The sequence below is a fragment of the Giraffa tippelskirchi genome, chromosome 1 (genome assembly GCF_054371585.1).
Source record: "Giraffa tippelskirchi isolate mGirTip1 chromosome 1, T2T-mGirTip1v1.2.pri, whole genome shotgun sequence".
Taxonomy (NCBI): domain Eukaryota; kingdom Metazoa; phylum Chordata; class Mammalia; order Artiodactyla; family Giraffidae; genus Giraffa; species Giraffa tippelskirchi.
In genome coordinates, this window is record NC_137275.1 from 125,870,020 (window position 1) to 125,897,804 (window position 27,785).

The 27,785-nt window shown below is 40.5% G+C and overlaps 1 protein-coding gene across 1 annotated transcript in view; it reads left to right on the forward strand.

The window, feature by feature from the left end:
* The window catches only part of GALNTL6 (polypeptide N-acetylgalactosaminyltransferase like 6), a 1,429,734-nt gene that overhangs the window by 1,040,073 nt on the left and 361,876 nt on the right, over positions 1–27,785 (forward strand). The window lies entirely within an intron of this gene.

Consider the following 27,785-nt stretch of genomic DNA (forward strand, 5'->3'; position numbering starts at 1 on the left):
AGGATGAGCTAAAAAGGTGCTGTTGACAATGCCAAATATGATGGGTTTTGCAGTTAACACCCGTCCCATTCTGGTTCTACTTCAGAGTTCAATTAAACACCTGAAGTGCTAAATATAACTTGTGCAAGCAATGGTTTGGCTCACAGGATCAGCTTGTTATTTTCTTGGAGTTAATCACTTGCTCTAGCTAATTAAGTGTCTATCTCTGAAAAAAAAAGCTGATTTTTCCAACAAATAACTAAAAAAAATAAGTCTCCAAGTTTACTGCTCTGAGAAACTAATCTGCTCTTCAGAAGAGAACATTTTTCTATATCCATGTTTAATGACTAGTTCAATGTGTGTTAATTGCTCTTCTCATAGTGAGAGTTATTTAGGGTTAATTGTACAATATTTTAACATGTGGAGACTTGTGATTGTGCTGGCCTTTGACCCATTTCAACACTCCTTGATTTTTAATAGCACTCTTTGCTTCTCTTGCCACTTGTTTGAGGACATCTTCACCTTCAAGAAAGGGACGAAGGGAAAGGGGAAGGAATGACTCTAGCAGTTCACTTTAACAGCTATTTATTGTGCCTCCATCATGCTCAAATTTAAGGACAGGGTAGGGCAGCAAACAGCAGCTCCTGGTTCTGTCTCTGAGGAGTTTATGGTACAGTCATGGGAGTTTCCCTGCTGGCTCAGATGGTAAAGAATCCACCTGCAATGGAGGAGATTGGGGTTCGATCCCTGGGTCAAGAAGATACCCTGGAGGAGGTCACGGCAACTCACTCCAGTATTCTTGCCTGGATAATCCCCATGGCCAGAGGAGCCTGGTAGGCTACAGTCCATGGGGTCACAACGAGTCGGACACGAGTGACCAAGCACAGCAGAGCACGTAGTTGCTTTACAGTGTTTTGTTAGTTTTTGCTTCTTCTCTTTCCTGCTGTGTTCTTCTGTGGTATCACTTTTGAGTCCCCTGAGTTCATTCCTGAGAGGGGTCTTTAGTTCTGGGTCTAGTGGGAGCAAATTCTTTCTCAGAGAAACAGGTGGTTTTTCAGTCTCAAATAGGAGTTAGCAAATGGTTTCAGTAAAAGCACAGACAGTAAACAATGTTGGCCTTGTGGACATAGAGGCTTTGTTGCCACCACTCAGCTCTGCCATTGTAACACAAATGTAGCCATGAACACCATGGAATGAGTGAGCGTGGCTGTGTGCCAATAAACTCCAGTTGCGTGTGTGCATGCTAAGTTGCTTCAGTCGTGTATGACTCTTTGTGATCCAACGGACTGCAGCCCGCCAACCTTCTCCAAACATGAGATTCTTCAGGCAAGAATACTGGAATGGGTTGCCATGCTCTCCTCCAAGGGATCTTCCCAACCCACGGATTGAACCCTGCATCTCTTACTGCATTGGCAGGTGGGTTCTTTAGCACTAGTGCCACCTCCAGTTATGGACACGCAAAATCCGAATTTTGTAGAAAGTTCACATATAATAATGCATTATACATCTTTTGATTCTTTTCACCCACTCCAGTATCCTTGCCTTTATGTTTCTAGATTCTGCTTCTGTGAATATGTCATTTTTCTCTACCATGAGATGCTGATCTGGTTGCTATTACTAATTATCTCAAGTCTATTACTTTATCTACTATTTTTATCTTTATTAACTACTGTGCATAGTTGATATATGTTGTCTTATTTAATTTTGACAGCTATCCCAGTTGGTATAGATAAGAACACCAACACAGAATAGTTAATAGCCTGGTTTTAGAGATTTGAAATTTGCTAAGAGACTAGACCTTATGTTCTTACTGGAAAAAAAAATTGTAATGATTACGAGGTAATGAATGTGTTCATTTCTTTGATTGTAGTAATCATTTCACAATGTATACATACATCAAATCATCATGTTGTACACCTAAAATATATACCATTTTCATTTGTCAATTATACCTCAGTAAAATTGGGGGAAACAAGAAAACCAACACACAGAGTTAAGGAATTTGCCCAAGATTACACAATTTTTAAGTGGAAGATACAAGATTCAAATCTATTTGAATATTGTACACCACTTCTCTTGAAAAAATGTATATGACTTCTATTGTTGTTGCTGTTGTTCAGCCACTCAGTCGTGTCCAAATCTTTGCAAACCCATGGACAGCAGCACACCAGGCTTCGCTGCCCTTCACTATCTCCCAGAGTTTGCTCAAACTCATGTCCATTGAGTCGATGATGCAACCATCTCATTCTCTGCTGCCCCCTTCTCCTCCTGCCCTCAATCTTTCCCAGCATCAGGGTCTTATATCTTCTCCCAATAAATTATTCTTTTCTTGGGTTTTCCTCAAACACAACTATCTATTAATATGATTACTTTCTCATTTTCACAGCTTAGGGCCATCTTTGAAGTTAGTTCTGGTAATTCTGATCTAATTATATTTTCCCATAACTATGTATTGACTTTTTAATCATCGTAATAGGTGAGATCAAAGAATCACTTAGCATACTTTAAGTTTATTAATTTAATTCTTAAAATCTGTACTAATTAAAGTGGATTCATAATAATAACGGCAAATATTTTTGAGCTAGGCTCAGGAAAGAGTCTTTACATATGTTTCACTCTTTGCTTATTTAATCTTTATTATTCCTATGAGATGAACAGCATTATTTTCTCCTTTTTAGAGCTGAAAACTGAATTACAGAGAAGCTACACAGCTTACCTAAGATTCCACAGGTAATAAACAGAAGAGCCAGAATATGAACAAAGCCAACCTGACCTCAAGTCTATGCTTTATTAAGCGAAATAAATAAAGTAAAAGGTAGTCATAACAAAAATAGTGATAGTGGGACTTCCCTGGTGGTCCAGTAGTTAAGACTTTGCCTTCCAGTTCGGGGGGTGTGAGTTCGATCCCTGGTCACCGAGCTAAGATCCCACATGTCTTTCCACCAAACAAAAAACAGAACATAAACAACAGAAGCAATATTGTAACAAAGTCAATAAAGACTTTTAAATGGTCCACATCAAAAAAAAACTAAAAAATTAGTAACAGTGAAAGAAAGTAAGAAAGAGAGAGAGAGAGGAAGTGTGGGAGGAAGGAATTTAAAAGTGTTAAAAGCTGTACTGGAAAGAAAAATTAATCAAGATTTAAGAGATCAAAATACTAGTTTTTAACTAGACATGTGAATTTAGGCAAGACTCTTTACCTTCTTTCATCCTCTCTGTTTTCCCTTTTCCCTCTGTACACTGAGTGCTTGAGTCTAGGCAGCTCCCCGTTATCTGTAATTTTATTATTCTATTTTTTCAGAAATCTTCTCCTCCTTATTGACAGAAAAGCACTTCTGAGCCCTCAGACTTGATCATATAAGCCCTCTTTGATTATTTAAAACCTGCACTACTTAAGTACAGTCAAAGACTGTCAAAACAGATATTTTATATCTGGCATAGATTGAAATGCGTGATTCCCTGTGGAACGCAGGGGTTACCCAAACACTAATCAGCTGAGACAAAGATTCTAGAGGGGCACATGCGTCTCACTGCAGAATTCTAATCAGCCTTGGCGGGGCGCTTCCAGACAGAGGCAATAACAGGATGAGAGAGGCCACGAAGGAGCAGAATCTTACTGACAGAAACTCCAGACTCAGTCCCACCTTAGCCGATGTCTCTTCTGATTGGAGACACCTGTGTGTCTGTATCTCTAGGCTCTGAACGGAGCCTTGGCTTCTACGAGGCAGGCCTTGAAAGGTAATGGCAGGAAGTCAAGCAGCATGAATCGATTTTTCATGCCTGGCGAATAATGCAAACTTCTTCTGCTTATTCTTTTTTATATTAAAAGAGAAAACTAAGGTTCTTGAAGTCTCTGGGATCCTTTGTAGTATTCTTGCTTTTGTTATTTCACTTTCTTTGGAAAGACCAGATTGTACTGATCTAATGGATTTCCACTCTATGACATGTTTTAGAACACTTTAATCGGGATGAATTAAAAACAAGTAGTGAAGTCTGGGATCAACACACTGCTATATTTAAAATGGATCAGCAGCAAGGACCTACTGTGCAGCACAGGGAGCTCTGCTCAATGTCATGTGGCAGCCTGGGTGGGAGGGGAGTTGGGGGAGAATGGGTATGTGTATATGTTTGAATGAGTCCCTTAGTTGTTCACCTAAAACTATCACAGCATTGTTAAGTGGCTATACTCCAATATAAAAAGTTTAAAAAAAAATAGTGAATGATATACATCAGTGTCTTAAGGCAAATGCCGTTTGGTACATATAATAGACATGTGTGCTCAGTAGCTTCATTCATGTCTGATTCTTTGTGATCCTGTGGACTGTAGCCCACCAGGCTCCTCTGTCCATAGATTCTTCAGCCAAGAATACTGAGGTGGGTTGCCATTTCCTCCTCCAGAGGATCTTCCCAACCCAGAGATCAAACCAAAGTCTCCTGTGTCTTCTGCTTTTCAGGGGGATTCTTTACCTGCTGAGTCATTGGGGAAGCCCCCCCTCAAAAAAAAAATATATATATATTACACCAAAGTATTTGTATCTATAAGCTTTGAACAATATCCTGTAAATAATGAATCATAATTAAATATAGCAAAATTAATAGCTTATATTGGTACAATACTTTATCGTGTGTAAGTCATTTTCCTGACTGTCATCGTATTTCTTAGCACAGTTATTTGTGGGTATATTATTATTCCTATGTCACAGTTGAGAAGAGTGAGATTCAGAGTATCAAGTAATTATCACAAGAGCACATAACTCGCAGGTTTCAGGACAAGAATCTGAATGCAAAGGTTTGGATGGCATGTATCCTTCCCATGAGACCACAGTGGCCTTGAAGGGAGAGTACCTGTGGATCACCCAGCCTTTCTGATACAACATCCTCTGCTCACCTCAGGGGGACTCTAATCTTGGCAGCTCTCCAGCATAGAGCATGTTTCTTCATGCTTCAGTACATTTCCCAAGTAGAGCTTCCCCTGTTTTTATGCCCTGGAGGGGAAAGATTGGGAAAGATTCAATTTCACAAAATTAGAACTCTCAGAACAAAGTTTGTGTGAGGAAAGGGAGGAAATGATATGACTCTCAACATTTGGGGAACAGAGGTATAGAATCCAGAGACTTCCGTAGTAGTCCAGTGGCTACGACTCTGCACTCCAAATGCAAGCGTTGTAGTTTCAATCCCCGGTCAGGGAACTAGATCCCACACACCACAACTAAGACCCAGCATAGGCAAATAAATATTAAAAAAAAAAAAAGAAGTATAGAATCCATAACCAGGTAGATAATAACCAAGCTAGAGAGATAAAACATGAACAGATAGCATGTAGAATATTGACTGACAGAATTATTTTATTCTATGATTTAAGATAATGAAACAAAAACCAAATTGAGATCTAATTTTAGACGCTGTAAATGCAGTTTTACAAGAATAGTAATCTTAGCATTTTTCAAGAAGATAGAATTTACTTCATTAATTATTTTTAGTGTGGCAAATTCTGTGTAGAAATTGGCATCATGTACAGGAAACCAATGGAATGTAACACACATAAAATCCAGGTGACAGAAAATAGAATAGTGAAATCGAGGATCAGATTAAAAATAGCCATGTGTCTAGAAAAAATTTTGTAAAGGAATTTTAGCTAGAGTTTTCAGTATTCATATAAGGAATTTAGGTTAGAGGGTAGCAGTTAAATTTGAATTTTAGATAAACAAATACTTTTTCAGTGTAAGTATGTTCCAAGTGTTGTGTCCTGAATTTTACTGCTAGATCTGACTGTCCTGTTTTGGGCCAGTTAGCTGGGATGTGCTAGAAGGAATCAACTATGCCTGTGCAATGAGTGACACAGGGGCAGTGCTTTCTCCCCATTTAGAAGCGCCTTTATTGATGGCTTTGGTGACATTTAAAATCCCTTTAACCTGGTCAATTACATGAAGTTTTGCAGAGAGAGATTTTAGTTTGATATCCTGCCTGAATGTGTTGCCCAAGAGCTAAGAGGACAGGCTTACTTGGTGGTTCAGTGGCTAAGACATTGTCTTCCAGGGAGTGTGGGTTCGATCCCCAGTCAGGGAGTTAAGATTCCATGTGCTTCCTGGCTGTCCCCCCGCCCCCGCCAAAAAAAAAAAACAAAACATAAAACAGAAGCAATATTGTAACAAATTCAATAAAAAAAGACTTTAAAAATGATTCACAGACAAAATGGTCTTTAAAAAAAAGAGATAAGAGAAGGAAATTAGGGAGAAAAACCAGAGCCTCTGTTACAATAAAGTTGATACACATTATACTGCCTTTAATTCTTTTTTAAAGACTACTCTGTTTTTTGTTTTTTAAAGATTCTTTTACATGAACTATTTTTTTTAATCTTTATTGAATTTGTTACAATATTACTTCCATTTCATGTTTCGCTGTTGGCCAGGAGGCATGTGGGATCTTAGCTTCCCAACCAGAGATTGAATCGGTGTCCCTGCATTGGCAGGCAGTCTTAACCACTGGACCACCATGGAAACCCTGCCTTTCATTCTTAAAACTCCTACCTATATGATAGGTACATCTAACCCGTTCTGGGCTTCCCAGGTGGCCCTAGTGGTACAGAACCCGCCTGCCAATGCAGGAGATATAAGAGAAACGGGTTTGATCCCTGGAGAAGGGCATGGCAGCCCACTCCAGTATTCTTGCCTGGAGAATCCCCATGGACAGAGGAGCCTGGCAAGCTACAGTCCATGGGGCCACAAAGAGTGGGACACAACTGAAGAGGGGGACTTACAACACATGCAACACGCAAACCTATTCTGCAGATGGAAGAAATGAGCTTCAAAGAGAAAACTAATTCCCTAAAGTGTGAAATAGGACCATGGTCCTGTTTCCTATGCTTCTTCCTCTCAGGAGCTCAGCTTCAGTGAGAAATGGAGGTGTGTGTGGAAAGATTCTGGCCAAAGAAAGAGACCTAACCCAGCCAAACATCAAACCCTATCAGAGCCAGAGAGACAGGACCCACAGAGAGAGGCTGTAGCCTCTGCCCTGTCCCCCAGGGGGCGCTGTTGTTTCTCGGCTCATCATAATCTGCGTCCCGATCACATCCTCATAGCTGGGCAGAGATCAGATCCCAGAGATGAGAAGACTTCATTCTCATTTCTTTGCGTGTGCTTTACTTGGCGATGGAAAATGATCCATCATGTCTCTGTAAGGCAGGGAACATGAGGATGTCCCTTGTTGAAACCAATGTGTTAAACTGTAGGATACAATTCATTTAACTCTTCTAACTCAAAACCCTTCTTAAGACACTGACCCTTGAAAAACAATTTGTATTCATTCATTTTTAAATTAAATCATACTTATGTAGCTTTTTAAAAAATTATTTATTTTTGTCTGAGCTGGGTCTTCATTGCTTCGTGGGCTTTTTCTCTAGTTGCAGCAAGCAAGAACTACTCTCCAGTTGTGGTGTGTGGGCTTACTGCCATTGCTTCTCTTGTTGCAGGAGCACAGACTCTAAGCACATGGGCTTAGTAGGTGTGGTTCCCCGGGTCTAGAGCACAGGCAAGACTACCGGAGTGGGTTGCCATTTCCTTCTCCATATTCTACCATATTTTAAGTTCTTAACAAGGTGTCAAATGTTTTCAGTTTTTTACTTTCTGTAACTTCCATACATTTAGCCACTCAAATACCACTTCAACTTAAAGTTAGAAAAATTTGCATCTTCTGATACCAGAGTCATTTTCGGAAAAAGCTCCTGTATTTTAAGTACTGCAGGGCTCTGCTTGCTCTTTTGCAGGTGTTTAGGATAAGGAAGACAGTTCCAGCTTGAGGGTGTATTATGATGGTCACATTTCTAAATGATGAAGCTCACTCAGGGCTGGTACTTCTCCATCCTCTCCTCATCTACCCCTGCAAGAGACTCCACTGTGGGGCTCACATGTTGAGGATTTTTACTGCTGACTCTAAGATTTTTCTCAGTATGCTGTTGCCCAACACTTTGGTCAGAGGTGATGCATGAAATAAACTCTGAGTGTACTTTCATCTACTCTGTTCAAAGCACTGTGTGCAGTTTAGTCTAGGAAGACCTTGTATTTAATGAGCATTCATAAGATTTTTGCAGTATTCAAAAACGACAGAATGATCTATGTCCATTTCCAAGGCAAACCATTCAATACCACAATAATCCAAGTCTATGCTCCAACCAGTAATGCTGAAGAAGCTGAAGTGGAACTTGTAGGTTCTATGAAGACCTACAAGACCTTCTAGAACTAACACCCAAAAAAGATGTCCTTTCCATTATAGGGGACTGGAATGCAAAAGTAGGAAGTCAAGAGATACCTGGAGTAACAGGAAAATTTGGCCTTAGAGTACAAAATGAAGCAGGGCGAAGGCTAGCAGAGTTTTGCCAAGACAACGCACTGGTCATAGCAAACACACTCTTCCAAAACAACACAAGAGAAGACTCTATACGTGAACACCACCAGGTGGTCAATACCAAAATCAGATTGATCATATTCTTTGCAGCCAAAGATGGAGAAGCTCTATACAGTCAGCAAAAACCAGACCAGGAGCTGACTGTGGCTCAGATCATGAATTTTTTATTGCCAAATTCAGACTTAAATTAAAGAAAGTAGGGATAACCACCAGCATGATTATACAGTGGAAGTGAAATTAAAAGATACTTGCTCCTTGGAAGAAAAACTATGACCAACCTAGACAGCATATTAAAAAGCAGAGATATAACTTTGCCAACAAAGTTTTGTCTAGTCAAAGCTATGGTTTTTCCAGTAGTCTTATATGGATGTGAGAGTTGGACTATAAAGAAAGCTGAGTGCTAAAGAATTAATACTTTTGAACTATGGTTTTGAAGAAGACTCTTGAGAGTCCCTGAGACTGCAAGGAGATCAAACTTGTCTATCCTGAAGGAAATCAGTCCTGAATATTCATTGGAAGGACCCATGCTGAAGCTGAAACTCCAATACTTTGGCCACACAATGAGAACTGACTCATTGGAAAACACCCTGATGCTAGGAAAGATTGAAGGCAGGAGGAGAAGGGGACAGCAGAGGATGAGATAGTTAGATAGCATCACTGACTCGATGGACATGAGTTTGAACAAGCTCCAGGAGTTGGTGATGGACAGGGAAGCCTGGTGTGCTGCAGTCCATGGGGTTGCAAAGAGTTGGACACGACTGAGTGACTGAACTGAACTGAAGATTCTTGAGTGTTATCTTACACAAAATATTATAACTAGCACTTTCAGCAATCTTATGAGACAAACAAAATATCCCCTTTTTACACATGAAGTAATCAAACCCAGAGAAATTTAACAGCATGCCTAAGACTATACAGGTATTGTTGATGAAATCAATTTCTAAACCCAAGCCTCTGACTTCTAAATCAAAATTCTTGGATAGCAAAAGCCCTAAGAAAAGAACACATCAGCCTTCCACATCCTAGGATCTGATTCGGTAACATAACCAGACACATGAAAGTAGATTTATGCTTATTAGACTATTCTTTATAACAGTGGCAAAAAACCTGAATTCCCTTCCATTTGAAATTTATTAAAGGAATGCTACTTCCCATGGAAAACAGAACAGTAGATAGTCATTAAAATTATGTTGTAAGTTTATATTTATCAGCATTAAAATTCTACAATGATGTGTATCAAAATTGCTGAAATAAAAAATAGTGATAATACCAATTGCTGGTGAGGATGCAAAGAAACTAGATCACATATATGTTGCCAATAGGCATGAGAAATAATTTGATGTTTCTTACAAAGCTAAGCATGCATTTACCCTAACAATCTAGCAATTGTACTTCTGGGCATTTTTCCCAGAAAAATGAAAACTTCATTCACATAGAAACCTGTGGGGGGGGGGGGGCTTCCCTGGTGGCTCAGTGCTAAAGAATCCACCTGCCAATGCAGGAGACGTGGGTTTGATCCCTGATCTGGGAGGATTCCACATGTCACGGAGCAGCTAGCCTATGCACTGCCACTACTGAACCTGTGCCCTAGAGCCCATGCTCCACAACAAGAGAAGCCACCTCTTCACATCAGGTGGCCAAAGTATTGAAGCTTCAGCTTCAGTATCAGTCCTCCCAGCGCTAATTCATTAATATAGTACTTATCTCTATAAGTGTGTCTCCCTGACAAAATTTTTACCTCCTATAGCACTTAAGATATTTGTCTTGAACATATAGTAAGCAGTCCACAATTGAATTCTAAAAAGTTTCAGATGCATAGGTGAACATACTATGGGAAAACACAAGGGGCAGAAAAGGGGAGAAATATAGAAGGACAGAAATGGAAAAAGAAATTTAACAAGATTCACATGGATGTAGTTTTGAAAAAGCTGGGTAATGAAACAGCAAAGCAAGTCCTTTAGTACATTTTGTTCATCAGTTTAAAATATAACTAATCATTGGCATTTGCTCACTTGTTTTTCATGGGCATTTCTATCGATTACAATGTCTCAATGGCTAAAATGAGAGCTTGTGCCAAGACAGCACTCAAGACAGCTTTTTAGAAAATGTAGTCCCATTTCATTTAGTCCCAGTCTCTTTGTGCATTCACCAGTTTAATAACACTTATAGGAACATCTCTTATGGCAACTTGATGCAAAGAGCTGACTCTTCGGAAAAGACCCTGATGCTGAAAAGATTGAGGACAGGAGGATAAGCAGGCAACAGAAGATGAGACGCTTGGATGGCATCACCAACTCAACGGACACGAGTTTGAGCAAACTCTGGGAGACAGTAAAGGACAGGGAAGCCTGGTGTGCTGCAATCCATGGGGTCACAAAGAGTTGGACACGACTGAGTGACTGAACAACAACAATCCAAAGGCATAAAGAAAGGATAGCACTGGAATGAAGAGCAGAGACGCTAGAATAAAGCCCAGAGTCTGTAACTCTTGCTGTGCTGTGCAGAAAGCCTCACAGTCCAGAAGAAGGGACTGAAAATTCTTCTCAGTCACTTTCCTCCAGTTCTCAGAACAATTCTTTTCTTTTTTTTGAGTATTTGCTTATTTATGTATTTATTTGTTTTTAGTTATGCTGGATCTTCATTGATGAGCAGGTTTTTCTCTAGTAGCAGCAAGCAGGGGGCTACTCTTTAGCTGTGGTGTGCGGGCTTCTCATTTCGGGGAATTCTCTTGTTGCAGAGATCTGGCTTTAGGGCAAGCAGGCTTCAGTAGTTGCAGCTCCCAGGCTCTAGAGCACAGGCACAGTAGTTGCAGTGCACAGATGGTAAAGAATCCGCCTGCAATGCGGGAGACCTGGGTTCGATCCCTGGGTCAGAAAGATCTCCTGGAGAAGGGAATGGTAATCCATTCCAGTATTCTTGCCTGGAGAATTTCACGGACAGAGGAGCATGGTGGGTCTCATGAGGTCGTAAAGAGTTTGACAGGACTGAGTGACTAACACTTTCACTTTCCCAGGCTTAGTGGCTCTGCAGCATGTGGGATCCTACAAACTAGGGATCAGACCTGTGTCTCCTGCACTGGCAGGAGGATTCAGACCAATTCTTTTGTCAGCTTCTCATCCACCAATCTTCCGACCGCCCCTTCCACTGCTTCATATTTTAAAATACTGGGTGAGATTAAATTCTATTTCTGAGCCTACAATGACATAAAGTGTTATTTAACTTTGTTGTTGTTTAGTTGCTCAGTTGTGTCTGACTCTCTGCAACCCCATGGACTGCAGCATGCCAGGCTTCCCTGTCCTTCACCATCTCCCAGAGTTCACTCAAACTAAGCCAGGCAAATTTTTTTAAAAGATGACCAGCAGATTTCATGGCCTGTGAGAGAACAAGGGACTGGAGTTGGGGTGGGGAGTCTCTTTCTGTCCTCACATCTCTGTCTCCATCCCTTGGCTCCAGACCGGTCTTAGGTGCAGGCAATCAACAGGTAATCTGCCTTGGGAGGCTCAGATGCTCCTTGCCATCTGGCAGACTCAGATGGTAAACACAGCACTATCCTTGCTGAGGGTTCCTCAAGGAGATGACGTCAGCTTACTCCATAGGACAAGTCTGACTGATATTCACGATGATTATACCACCTCATGTCAGATATGTCTGGTAAGTGGCTCAGATGATAAAGAACCTGCCTGCAATTTGGAAGACCTGGGTTCGATCTTTGGGTTCAGAAGATTCACTGGAAAAGGGAATTGGCAACCCACTCCAGTATTCTTGTCTGGAGAATCCCATAGAGAGAAGAGCCTGGGAGGCTGTGGTCCATGGGGTCACAAAGAGTCAGACACGACTGAGCAACTAGCACTTTCACTTTAATGTCAGATATAAGTGGCTTCCCAGGTGGTGCTAGTGGTAAAGAACGCTCTTGCCAATGCAGGAGACATAAGACATGGGTTCGATCCCTAGGTCAGGAAGATCCCCTGGAGGAAGGCATGGCAATCCATTCCAGTATTCTTGCCTGAAGACTCCCATGGACAGAGGAGCCTGGCAGGCTACAGTCCATGGGGTCACAAAGAGCCAAGCATGACTGAAGTGATTGAGCATGCACACATGTCAGACATGATCCTGTGGAGATAAAATTTCCATGAGCAAATCAGTCCTCACCTTGAGGGGAACTGAGAGGAGGTCATCGTGCCCCCCTGATCTCAGGTACCCACTGCCCCATCCACTAGTCTGCCAGCCTACACGGTGAACCAGCTGCCTCCTCTGGGTGAGGATGGATGGATGGATAGACCTTCAGGGTTCTGTCCTCCCAGGCTCCTCCCTCCTCTAATGTGGTCCTACAGCATCACATTGCCTGAGTGGATACTCAGGTCCCACCCCAGACCAACTAGACTGGAGTCTTCGTTTTAACTAGGTGGGAATGCACACCTGAGCATGAGAAGCCATGCCCTGCCCTGCTGCAGAGACTTGTTCTGCCACACTGTTTTCTCCAAAAGAATATACATCCAAAGATGATATTCTGGCAACATATTCGTTAGATGTGAAGGAGGAAAGCAAGTTACCTAGATAATAGTTTTAATAAAACAGGGTGCACAAGCTAATTTCTCTAGAGGAGACCTGCAAAAACTAGAGGTGAATAATATATATTCTTACTCTCCTTTTAACTGATTAAAAACTCGTGTGCTGAAGTCCTGACCAATGGATACAGAAATAGGACACATCATTCTGTGCTGTCCTTTGAGTTTCTATGTCCCTCTAGAAATGATTTTTTTTTCTTCAAAGGATCCAGCTGCATATGCATTTTTCAATGCACTTTAAATCATCTATATTTTGTTTGATTCTGGGCTTTTCCCCTTTGTGGTAAAGATAATGTTATTTGTGCTTCCTTCCCTTTCAAACTTATATATATAATAAAACAAATAATAATATAACTGGTTCTTACAAGAATTTCATATTGGCATGTTATCATCAGTTCCATGGTGCAGGTGACATCACAGTACTCCTTTTCCAGGTAAGGGGCTATGGCTCCGAGAAGAGTGATGAAGCCAGTAAATAAATGACAAATTCTATACTGCATAAAGCCAGTTTTGTTGACTCTCATTCAACACATGTGCTTCCCAGGTGGCTCTGCAGTAAAGAATGTGGCTGCTAATGCAGGAGATGCAAGTTTGATCCCAGGGTCAGGAAGATCCCCTGGAGAAGGAAATGGCAACCCACTTCAGTATTCTTGCCTGAGAAATCCCATGGACAGAAGAGCCTAGTGGGCTACAGTCCATGGGGTCACAAAAGATTAGACATGAGTTAGCGACTAACAATAACAAACTCAATGAATATAAGATTTTTTTTCTATCAAGCCAGAATCTACTGAATAGAAACTCCTTTTATTTTTCTTGATTTGGTTCTGTTGATTCTTTTGTGCTTTTAAAAAATCTTTCCAGTTTTACTGAGAAGCAGTTGACATACATCACTGTGTAAGTTTAAAGTGTACAATATGATGGTTTGCTTTACATATATTGATCCTAGGTGTCTCAGTGGTTAAAAAAAACCTCTGCCAATGTAGGAGATGCAAGAGATGCGGGTTCAACTTTCTAACACCATACACAAAAATAAACTCAAAATGGATTAAAGATCTAAATGTAAGACCAGAAACTGTAAAACTCCTAGAAGAAAACATAGGCAAAACACTCACTGACATAAATCACAGCAGGATCTTCTATGACCCACCTCCCAGAATATTGGAAATAAAAGCAAAAATAAACAAATGGGACCTAATTAAACCTACAAGGTTTTGCATAACTAAGGAAACTACAAGCAAGGTGAAAAGACAGCCTTCAGAATGGGAGAAAATAATAGCAAACGAAGCAACTCTCAAAGAATCTCAAAAATATACAAGCAGCTGATGCAGCTCAATTCCAGAAAAATGAACGACCCAATCAAAAAATGGGCCAAAGAACTAAACAGACATTTCTCCAAAGAAGACATACAGATGGCTAACAAACATATGAAAAGATGCTCAACATCACTCATTGTCAGAGAAATGCAAATCAAAACCACAATGAGGTACCATTTCACGCCAGTCAGAATGGCTGCTATAAAAAAGTCTACAAACAATAAATGCTAGAGAAAGTGTGGAGAAAAGGAAACCCTCTTACACTGTTGGTGGGAATGCAAACTAGTACAGCCACTATGGAGAACAGTGTGGAGATTCCTTTAAAAACTGGAAATAGAACTGCCATACAACCCAGCAATCCCACTGCTGGGCATACACACCGAGGAAACCAGAATTGAAAGAGACACGTGTACCCCAATGTTCACTGCAACACTGTTTATAATAGCCAGGACATGGAAGCAACCTAGATGTCCATCAGCAGATGAATGGATAAGGAAGCTGTGGTACATATACACAATGGAATGTCACTCAGCTATTAAAAAGAACACATTTAAATCAGTTCTAATGAGGTGAATGAAACTGGAACCTATTATACAGAGTAAGTCAGAAAGAAAAACACCAATACAGTATATTAACATATATATATGGAATTTAGAAAGATAGTAATGACTACCCTATATGCAAGACAGCAAAAGAGACACAGATGTAAAGAACAGACTTTTGGACTCTGTGGGAGAAGGCGAGGGTGGGATGATTTGAGAGAATAGCACTGAAACATGTATATTATCATATGTGAAACAGATCGCCAATCCAGGTTCGATGCATGAGACAGGGTGGTCAGGGCTGGTGCACTAGGATGACCCTGGGGGATGGGATGGGGAGGGAGGTGGGAGAGGGGCTCAGGATGGGGAACACATGTACACCCATGGCTGATTCATTTCATATGAATGTATGGCAAAAACCACTACAATATTTTAAAGTAATTAGCCTCCAATTAAAATAAATAAATTAATTTTTTAAAAAAGAGATGCGGGTTCAGTAACTGAGTGGAGGAGATCCCCTGGAGGAGGGCATGGCAACCCACTCCAGTACTCTTGCCTGGGAAATCCCATGGACAGAGGAGCCTGGTGGGCTACAGTCCATGGGGTCGCAGAGTCAGACATGACTGAGCATGCACACAAGCACGTGAAGGGATTAGAGCACTAAGTTCAGCTACCATCCATCAGCTGATGTTGAAATAATAAAAAGAAAAAATTGTCTCCTTGGGATGAGCACTCTTAGGGTTTTATTCTGTTAACAACTTTCCTAGACAATAATATGTAGCAGTGTTGCCTACTGGAGAAGGCAATGGCACCCCACTCCAGTACTCTCGTCTGGAAAATCCCATGGATGGAGGAGCCTGGTAGGCTACAGTCCATGGGGTCGCTAAGACTCGGACACGACTGAGCGACTTCACTTTCACTTTTCCCTTTCATGCACTGGAGAAGGAAATGGCAACCCACTCCAGTGTTCTTGCCTGGAGAATCCCAGGGATGGCGGAGCCTGGTGGGCTGCCGTCTATGGGGTCGCACAGAGTCGGACACGACTGAAGCGACTTAGCAGCAGCAGCAGCAGCAGTGTTGACTACAGTTATCCTGCTGTTCATTAATCTCTAGTACTTACTTATCTTACACCTTAATCTTAGATACCTTATATCTTAAACAGAGATCTGTATTTCATGGAGTTTTGCTTTTAGTCTAACTAAAACACAAACACACATACACACATAAACACGCATATACACACAACTCCCAAGACCTTGAACATGAAATGTGCACCTGCCGTGTTTGGTAAGAAATGCTCTGAGTCAGCCTAAGTGGTGCCTTCCAGTGAATGGAGAGTTTACCTTGTTAATCACGCCTTGAAGTAACTAAACTTTACTTTTCATCATCCTGCCAACAGATGCATTTTAATGCTAAGCTAATTTCTGACTGCATTTTGGAGAAAATAGTTTTAATACTTGGCAGGTTGCAGAGATCGTCAGTTTCCATTTCTCCTCTGGGCTGGGGGAAAGCCCTGAAGAAGACGCCAAAGTGCAAATTAGCATCGGGACTATAAATATTCTGTTCCCTGCTGCCTTTTTAAAGGCACAAAATGTGGGTTTTACAGCTATCAATAAGCTCTAAGTTTATGCTGAAGCTGAAGCTCCAATACCTTGGCCACCCAATGCAAAGAGCCAAGTCATTGGAAAAGACCTTGATGCTGGGAAAGATTGAAGGCAGGAGGAGAAGAGGATTAGATGGTTTGATGGTATTACTGACTCAATGGACATGAGTTTGAGCCAACTCCAGGAGATAGTGAAGGACAGAGAAGCCTGGTGTGCTGCAGTCCATGGGGTAGCAAGGAGTCAGACACGACTGAGCAACTGAACAACAACGTTTACTCAGAGAAACTGGATATATGACCTGTTGTAACTATCCTGCTTAAAATTATTTTGGTATTTAGAATGGATGGTAAATGTGTTCCCAGAAACAGGATACATTGTAATAATGTTTCCTAGAGATAATTCTCTTTTCATTCAATAGACTTTGAGAATTATAAAATTTCATGACCTGATGAAAAATTAATATGACAGTTGTAGTCTACCAACTTTTTTCACTCTCCTCCTTCACCTTCATCAAGAGGCTCTTTAGTTCTTCTTCACTTTCTGCCATAAGGGTGGTGTCATCCGCATATCTGAGGTTATTGATATTTCTCCCGGCAATCTTGACTCCAGCTTGTGTTTCTTCCAGCCCAGCGTTTCTCATGATGTACTCTGCATATAAGTTAAATAAGCAGGGTGACAATATACAGCCTTGATGTACTCCTTTTCCTATTTGGAACCAGTCTGTTGTTCCATGTCCAGCTCTAACTGTTGCTTCCTGACCTGCATACAGGTTTCTCAAGAGACAGGTCAGATGGTCTGGTATTCCCATCTCTTTCAGAATTTTCCACAGTTTATTGTGATCCACACAGTCAAAGGCTTTGGCATAGTCAATAAAGCAGAAATAGATGTTTTTTTGGAACTCTCTTGCTTTTTTGATGATTCAGCGGATGTTGGTAATTTGATCTCTGGTTCCTCTGCCTTTTCTAAATCCAGCTTGAACATCTGGAAGTTCACGGTTCACGTATTGCTGAAGCCTGGCTTGGAGGATTTTGAGCATTACTTTACTAGCATGTGAGATGAGTGCAATTGTGCGGTAGTTTGAGCATTCTTTGGCATTGCCTTTCTTTGGGATTGGAATGAAAACTGATGTTTTCCAGCCCTGTGGCCACTGCTGAGTTTTCCAAATTTGCTGGCATAATGAGTGCAGCACTTTCACAGCATCACCTTTGAGGATTTGAAATAGCTCAACTGGAATTCCATCACCTCCACTAGCTTTGTTCGTAGTGATGCTTTCTAAGGCCCACTTGACTTCACATTCCAGGATGTCTGGCTCTAGGTGAGTGATCACACCATCGTGATTATCTTAAAGCTCAACGTTCAGAAAACTAAGATCATGGCATCTGGTCCCATCACTTCATGGGAAATAGATGGGGAAACAGTGGAAACAGTGTCAGACTTTATTTTTTTGGGCTCCAGAATCACTGCTGATGGTGACTGCAGCCATGAAATTAAAAGATGCTTACTCCTTGGAAGGAAGGTTATGGCCAACCTAGATAGCATATTTAACAGCAGAGACATTACTTTGCCAAGAAAAGTCCGTCTAGCCAAGGCTATGGTTTTTCCAGTGGTCATGTATGGATGTGAGAGTTGGACGGTGAAGAAAGCTGAGCGCTGAAGAATTGATGCTTTTGAACTGTGGTGTTGGAGAAGACTCTTGAGAGTCCCTTGGACTGCAAGGAAATCCAATCAATCCATCCTAAAAGACATCAATCCTGGGTGTTCATTGGAAGGTCTGATGTTGAAGCTGAAACTCCAATACTTTGGCCACCTCATGCGAAGGGTTGACTCATTGGAAAAGACCCTAATGCTGGGTAGGATTGAGGGCGGGAGGAGAAGGGGACGACAGAGGATGAGATGGTTGGATGGCATCACCGACTTGATGAACATGGGTTTGGGTAGACTCCGGGAGTTGGTGATGGACAGGGAGGCCTGGCGTGCTGCATTCATGGGGTGGCAGAGAGTCGGACACGACTGAGCGACTGAACTGAACTGAACTGAACTGTAGTCTACCAAAGGGGAAAGACCCTATAAATAATGCACAGGGCAAACTGTCTTAGGAATAGCTAATAAATTTAGATTTGTACTAAATTATTAACAGAGAGGCAGCTTATGTGATTCTGTGATTTTGCTCAAGTTTGGAATGTTTCTGTTTTAATGGATTTGGCAATAAATTCCTTTCTGTAGTCCAAAGTGAGAAACTATGGGAATAAGTTGAGGATATTAAGAATGAATTGAATTTTGACATTTACCATCATTAGGGGGAAAATATCTCCTAGAATTTCTTATTAGAATTCTGCAACAGTATGAATGATGCACTGTGCTCTTCATGTGATGGGCACTCTGCACTGAATGTTTGTGGTGCAGGGTTAATCTCACAGTGACCTTGAAAGGCAGGTCTTATCCCACCCTAGCTGATGATGCCGACTGGAAAGACTGCCCTCAGAATAAGGAACCCAGGCATGGGACCATTATGGCATTCACCCTTCAGCCTCAAATGCTCTCTTCTTAAGAGGAGGAAGAAATCACCACCGTCTGGATGGATTGATCCTCCTCTCAAAGAATTGAAAGCTCACCTTCTGGACAACCCAGAAATTCCCCTTTTCTAAATATCCTGCCCATAATCTTTAAGGAGAAATGATGCCTAATTCCTCAGCAGATATCTCCTAAACAAAAATGCACCTCTGTGAGATATTGCTTCATACCTGTTAGCATGGCTTTTACCAAAAAGACAGGAGGTCACAAGTGTGGGTGAGGGTGTGGAGAAAAGGTAACCCTCCTATACTACTGATGGGAATGCAAGTTGGTGCAGCCACTATGGAGAATAGTATAGAGTTTCCTGAAAGAACTAAAAATAGGGCTACCATATGATCTAGTCATTCCACTTTTGGGTCTGTATCTGAAGAAAATGAAAACACCAACTCAAATATATATGCGTCCCCATGTTCATTCAAGCATGATCCATAATAGCTAAGAAACAACCCAAGTGTCCATCGATAGGGGAATGTATAGAATAGGTTCAGTACACATAAACAATGCATATAAGTCAGTCATAAGAAAGGAGGAAATCCTGCCATTTGTGACAACATGGATGGGTCTTGAGGGTACTATGCTAGGTAAAATAAGCCAGAGAGAGGAAGATATATAGTATATGGTCTCACTTATAAGTGAAATTAAAAATAACTAATAATAGTAATAATAATGAAGTCAAACTCAAAAGAAATGAAGTAGAATGCTGGTTGCCAAGGGCTTGGATGTGGGGGAAATGGAGTATAAGCTTTCAGTTAGAAGGAGAATATATTCTGATAGAAGTACAAGCTGTAATTATGGCGAACAATACTATATTGTATTGGTTGACCAAAAAGTTTGCTTGAATTTTCCTGTAACACCCTACGGACAAGCCTGAATGAACTTTCTGGCCAACCCAATATATTTGAAATTGCTAAGGAAGCAGATCTGAAGCATTCTTATAGAAAAGCAAAAAAAAAAAAAAAAAAAAAATCCAGACAGCTGTGTGAGGTGACCATATAAGAGCGTCACATTGCACACTATGAATAGACAGCATTATGAATAGACAGCATTCTCAATTATCTGCCAATAAAAGTGAGTATCAGGGGAGTATGGAACCCTAGAAACAGGATACCGGTCTCTCGTGTCTGTGCCCCAGCTCTCTGACCCCGGTGCTCCCTGCCACGGCTGCACCACCGGAGAAGGGGTGAACTCTCCTCCTGTCAAGGATGCCCACCATGTGAGCGGCTCCCTTCCTGAAAGACAGCTTCTCTCTCTGTATGCACTCATTGTATGTACTCACATATGTCCATGTCCTGTGTGTCTGCGGGCAGACACACACACTCCTCTGCTGGGGTGAGCATCACACGTACGCAGTCTCAACCCTCTACTCTGCAGTGTCACAACGGTAGCTTCAGTCAGTCCTGCTGGGGCCACATACACCACGGGAACTGGTGCACTGGAGGTTATACACCCACGGCCACCTCCCAGAACTTTCTGTTCCATATGCTTTATAATTACTGCGGTCAGGACGCAGTCATGGCTGAACAGGTATAGGATGCATGCTTATTACTCATAGTGATTACTATGAGAAAGGTAAACTATAATATCATGGAAAGAGAACTAGATCAGGACTTAAAGTCGTTTTCTGTTCTTTGAATTTCCAAGCAAACCTGAATGAGCCATTTTACTTGCTCCACATCAATAAAATAGAAAATAGAAAACTTACCGTAGCTAATTCAGATTGTCATAGGATGGAAGTGTGCTTGCTTCTGTGGAAAATTTTTAAAGGTCAAAGGTCAAAGTACTTTCTTATTTTTAAGAAATTGTAAGAAAATATTATCTTCAATATTTTCTAGGCATTCACATCTCTTATTCTATATAGGGGTTACATATTATTATCGTCATTTCACCTACTTCCGGTAAAGGACAAGATCTAATTCCAGGACTTTTTCCTCAGGGTATGCCCATTGGTTACATAGCAGTCCATTTGTCTGCTGATGGTTCTTGTCCATGTCTTCATTTATCACCATGTTCATTACACTAAATATTTGTTGCTGGCCTAGAAAGGAGGTCAAAGAGTATGAAACCGTCCAAGAAATCTTGAATATGTTGCTTCCACCTCAAAACATTTTCTACGTAATTTCTTTTTCTTTTTTGTTTTTTGTGGAGTATAATTGCTTTACAGTGCTGTGTTAGTTTCTGCTGTACAATGAAGTGAGTCAGCTATCTGTATGCATACAGCGCCTCCCTCTTAAGCCTCCCTCTCTCCTCCCCACCCCACCCCTCTAGGTCCTCACAGAGCACTGAGCTGAGCTCCCTGTGCTGCACAACAGCTTTTCACTAGCTGTCTGTTTTACACACAGTGGTGTATACACGTCAATCCCAAGTTCCCAATTTGTCCCACCCTTTCCTTCCCGCTCTGTGTACACAAAGCTGTTCTCTATGTCTGCATCTCTATTTCTACCTCGGAAATAGGTTCATTTTTCTAGATTCCACATACAAACATTTATATATGGTATTTCTTTTCCTCTTTCTGACTTACTTCACTCTGTATGAAAGGCTCTAGATAATATTTTTAGTATGAAAGAAAGCTCGGTGATAGTTTATCTATATAACACACCTTTCAGCTAAAGTTCAGGCTTTTAAAAAAAAGTGCATCTAGTATGCAAAATATACCAAGGTTTTAAGGTATCTCTATTTGACAAAAAAAAAAAAATTATAAAGTGTCTTCAAAGATGTAAAGTCTACCTGTGAACAATTGTAAGAGAGCTCAGATGAAGAATTAATGGTGACAGAATATTAGAAATTAAAGCATTATAAATTAAAATTTCCTCCATGATGGAGGAAACTTTAGAAATACTATGATAAAAATCTCAACCTGTCAGGAGAAAAGCAACAAAAACATTCAATTAAGTGGAATTGATTTAGCTCATTTTTCTAAGGAAAAACATCAAATAAAATTAAGCTCAGAATGAAATTTTGATGTAAGCTGATTGTTGATTTGTCTTGGTGACACCACAGACTTAACCTCAAACACTGTACCCTCTAAAAAACTCTGATTTTGATATTGAGAATGATGACCCTTTGTATTCGTTGAATAAATAAATTGAAACTTATTTAACTGACATTTTGATCTTTCCCATGTTCAGGATACTATGCCAGGCCCAGTGGGGAATGAAAAAGCTAAAAAAAAGGAAGCTCTTCCTGCCCTGCCACAGTGTATAAACTGAATGGTAGGTTTAAATGTGCTGAATCAATACACCCCCAGAAAAATCAAGGGATATTCATATGATGGTCATTAACAAATTATTTTCCATAAGCTTATAGAAGTTTATATTCAACTCAGAAATGTATCCATTTTGTAGCACTTTTCCTGGAATCAGGCAATCTTATTTTTAAAATTATTTTTAAAGTCATGTGTAAAAATCATACATCACTGTTTAAATTTGAATTCCCTTTAATAAAGTAAGGATGAATTGGACTTCCCAGGTGGCTCAGTGGTAAAGGATCCATCTGCCAAGGCAGGAGATGCAAGAGACGTGGATTTGATCCCTGGGTCAGGAAGATCCCTTGGAGAAGGAAATGGCACCCCACTCCAGTATTCTTGCCTGGGAAATCCCATGGACAGAGGAGCCTGGCGGGCTACAGTCCATGGGGTCACAGAGTCAGACAGAACTGAGTGACTGAGCATGCAGGCAAGGTTGAACTACTTTGAAAACACTTCAGACAAAAGACTTCTTCTTTTATGAATTAGCTTTTTTTAAAAAAATTATTTGCTTATTGTAATTGGAGGATAATTAATTACTTGATAATATTGTGATGGTTTCTGCCATATATCAACATGAATCGGCCACAGGCACACACATGTCACCCCCTCAACCTGAACCCCCCTCCCACCTCCCTGCCCACCCCATCCCTTTTTGTTCCCTTTATTTACTTTTTATGGTAAGTAAAAGACCTAAGAAACTCCTTCCCTAACTTTCATGCTCTACAAAAAGATGCCAGAATATAAACGTGTTAGATGATGAGAAAAATGCAGTATTCTAAATAAGTTGCTAAATGGAAGTTAGGAGTGTCCAGGACATGCCCCTAATATTTTATCATTGGGGTCTTCAAAGCAATATCTATAGTCTTCCACCGTATAGTTTTGGGGTCATTGGGAATCTGCAAAGGGCCATGGTGGTGACCCAGAATGACATCTCCAAAGTCAAGGATGCTAATTAGCCACTCTTGTACAAAAAGAACAGGAGAAAATTAAACAAATGAAAACTGTACTATGAGAGCTTAACATTAGGAATGATTCTGTGCACAGGGTATCAACACTAGGATCAGTTGGGGTATGTATAAAAGTGCAGAGTATCTTCCTAGTTAATTAAAAATAGATCACATTCCCTCTTTCTCTAACACAGAGCGCTAATTAAGGTCCAGCAGCATCTACCTAATTTTTAAAATAGGTAAAATTTCAGTTCTGAAATTGTTCATAAATTATAAATTATGTTAACTATTCAGATTAGGGAGTGGAGTTTATTCCTCCCACTCCCTCATCCCACTTACTAATGAGTCATGAAATTCCATCTCTCTTTCAACTGTCTCAGGAATCGCTTTATTTGCCCCCATCCCCCTATACCACTGGCATGGTCCTGATCAAGAATATGGTCATTCTCTGCATCTGGACAAACCCAGCCACCTCTTGGCAGGGTCCATGACTCTGCTATAAACAAAAACACAAATCCAGTGTCTCTCTATCTACCCTCGGAGATCAACAAACCAGATTAAGGTTTGTTGTTTAGTTGCTAAGTTGTGTCTGACTCTTTGCAACCCCATGGACTGCAGCACACCAGGCTTCCCTGTCCTTCACCATATCCCAGATTTGCTCAAATTCATGTCCATTGAGTCAGTGAGACCATAAAACCATCTCATCCTCTGTCACCCTCTTCTCTTCCTGCACTCAATCTTTCCCAACATCAGAGTATTTTCCAATGAGTCGGCTCTTCTCACCAGGTGGCCAAAGTATTGGAGTTTCAGCTTCAGTCCCTCAAATGTATATTCAGGATTGATTTCCTTGAGGATTAACTGGTTTGATCTCCTTGCTGCCCAAGGGACTCTCATGAGTCTTCTCCAACATCATAGTTCGAAAGCATCAGTTCTCCAGTGCTCAGCCTTCTTTATGGTCCAACTCTCACATCTGTACGTGACTACTGGAAAGGAATAAACTCTTTACCCACCCCATCTAGCTGTTCCCCAACTCTTCAGCTCCCTGTCACCATTTTCTTTCTGCACTCAGAATTCCTGCCTTGGGGACACACTTTTGTCCTCCTGCCTCCAAGGCTCACCCTCTGCCTCTGAGGGCCCAGCAGAGCCTCTGACAAAGCTGAACCCTTGTACCGACCCTGGAGATCTGGATTCATTTCAACTCATGTGAAACCTGGGAAACTTCCTATTTTAAATCTGACTCCACTGTGCCCCAGGCTACTGTTCTCTTCGACTTGAAAGACAATCCCTCTGTGACTCTGAGTGGCACCATTTTTATTCCATTCAAATGCTCCGACTGCCCCATGTCTGCAAATCATCATGGCAGAGACGCCTCCTAGGAGCGCTGCTATTTAGAATCCTTATGACACAGATACACTGTTTAACGATTCCTCTGGGAACCAAAGCCTTTTTTAACAAAATTGGTCTCTGCACAGAGGGCTCCAAAGAAGTGCAACCTGAGTAGTCAGACAAGACAGGTCTCAAACTGCTGTGCTGTTTTTGCAAAAGACTTTTCAAGGCTGAGCGTGAAGTGAGGAGGGAAAGCCAGAAACCTGTTGAACCTGCCAGAGAACCTCAGGTCTCCGAACAGAGGCTGGAACAACACCAGGAAAATGAGAGCACTCCCTCCAGCGCTCAGACCTCACACTCGGTTGAAGTTACTTCCCCGATGGAGAGACCCACCCACCCAATCTCAGGAAAGCCCCTTGTGTTGCCATCAGCTGGCAGGAGGCATGTGCTTCATTACACCCTTAAGCATTTTGTAGTATTTCTTTTTTTTATTGGAATATAATTGCTTTACAATGTTGTATTCGTTTCTGCTGTACAGCAGAGTGAATCAGCTACATGTACACATATATCCTCTCCCTCCTAGACCTCTCACACTCCCATCCCACCCCCTAGGTCATCACACAGCACTAAGCTGAGCTCCCTGTGCTACACAGCAGCTTCCCACTAGCTATCCATTTTACACATAGTACTGCATACATGTCGATCTTAATCTCCCAATCCATCAATTCATCTTACCCTCCCCTTCCTCCTCTGTGTCCACAGTCCATTCTCCATGTCTGTGTCTCTATTCCCGCCTTGGAAATAGGTTCATCTGTACTATTTTTTCTGTATTGCACGTATACGCATTAGTATACCATATTTGTTTTTCTGACTTCATTCCATATGACAGACTCTAGGTCCATCCACATCTCTACAAATGACCCTATTTCATTCCTTTATATGGTTCAGTAATATTCCATTACAATATATAACACATCTTCTTTATCCATTCATCTGTTGTTGGACATATAGGTTGCTTCCATGACCTGACTATTGTAAATAATGTTGCTGTGAACTCTGGAGTACACGTGTCCTTTTGAATTCTATTCTTCTCTGGATATATATCCAGTGGTGGGACTGCTGAGTCATATGGTGATTCTATGTTCAGCTTTTTAAGAAACCTCCATACTGTTCTCCACAGTGTAGTATTTCTACCACCAGTGATAAAATCAAATCAAATAGGTTGAATGTGAAGGAAAGAATTATTTCTACTCTTTTGAAACTACATTGATAGGATACACTGAATATTAATCCTTCCCTGATGGTTCAAAAGTGTCCTATGTTCATAATGATGGTTACCAATTACTAATTACTTTAGAAATCACTAGAGTGTCATGGAAAACATACTACCTAACTGACCTTGGTCATTTGCTAGTTTAATATCTTTAGCCTCTTATGCTTGCATTTCATCACCTGGAAAATAAACATACTTCTATGTGCATCATAATTTTTGCAAAGATTAAATCAGATCATAAACAGCACCCAGAATATTTCCTTAGAGCATAGTTGAAATCTTATAAATGCCTGTCCCCTTTTGCTTCTGACTTTTTCATGTAGATATAGAAAATGTGAGGTCAAAGGCTCAAAACATCCTAGTACTAGAAAAAAGATATAATAAATAACTTTACTGAATCCAAAAGCAATGAGAAAAGACAAGCAAACCATGACACAAATGGATGTAGGGTATCTTGTGTGTCACCGACTCATTCATTTATTGACATTAATCATTATCTCACAGATTTGAAGATTTATCTTTTTAGATTAATGACTTCCTGACCACACATGTTATTGTTGTTCTGTTGATCGTAACATTTTAAATTCTTATTATCTTCCTATTGTAGATTGTGAGATCAAATGGAAAGGAAAATAATTTTTAGCAATGGCATCATATTTCCAAAAGTACTTATAGATATGACCCCCTTGCAGATCATGGTGAGGTCTGTTCTCATTGATTCCTCTTTGTCAGAGGTTTCATTCTGCCAGATTCATCTCCATGTTATTTAAATTTTCATATTTGATAGAGTATGTTTTGTTTGCACTTTGTTTTTATTATCAATATGTTTCTCCTCAAGGAACTGTAATCTTGCACAATCTCCCCAAGTCATTAAATTTCTTAAAGGCTTCCTTCCTGGACATTAAGATTCCTTTGTCATCTCTAATGCATTATTCATTTTTTGTCCTTGGGTCGGGGATAATGAGTGTCACTTGATCGATACCAAGAAAACTCTGTGCACCTTTCATAACTATACCTCTGAATTTCCAATGGCCTAATGCTTTTCCAACCACTAATGGGATGTCTTCCTATTTTCCATCATACAAGACCTGATAAGACTATTCAGGGTTTTAATTTTTCTCTTTACAAATCACTCTCACTCTTGATTCTTTCTATCCTTTAGGTCAAACCTTAAGAAAAGGTTTCATACAATTCGAAAAGTTTGAATAACAAAATTTTATTTGCCTCAGAATAACAGAGGTTTCATCAACCTTTTAGGCATTTCTAGCTTGGGTATGAAGTGGGAAAAGCACCACTCCTGCAAATGCAGTTTCTTTTTCATGAAAAAGAAAAATGAGAGCTTATACATATCAATAATGATTCCCATAGTATCTAGAAAAGACGTACTTATCTTATATGACTATTATATATTCAATAATTATGTCTTTCATTTGTGTCCTCTGGACTATATAATTTAAATTAATTTAAATAATTTATTTTTAAAATAAACAAATTAATAAATTAAATAATTTACTTTTAAAATAAGCAAATTAAAAGTAACTCTATATCCAATTGGCTTAATGTACAAAACAGTGGTTCTCTAAAAATCTTTATGTCAGGACACTAAATCATCAAAAGTGTCACTCTCACTTTTTTGGTTAATGATTATCAAGCAAATTAAGATTTTTCAAATTCCTTTTTTTTAGAGCAAACTATATTAAAAAGCAAGACATTACTTTGTCAACAAAGGTCCATCTAGTCAAGGCTATGGTTTTTCCAGTAGTCATGTATGGACATGAGAGTTGGACTATAAAGAAAGCTGAGCACCGCAGAATTGATGCTTTTGAAGTCTGGTGTTGGAGAAGACTCTTGAGAGTCCCTTGGACTGCAAGGAGATCCAACCAGTCTATCCTAAAGGAAATAAGTCCTGAATGTTCATTGGATGGACTGATGCTGAAGCTGAAACTCCAATACTTTGGCCACCCGATGAAAAGAGCTGACTCATTGGAAAAGACCCTGAAGCTGGGAAAGATTGAAGGCAG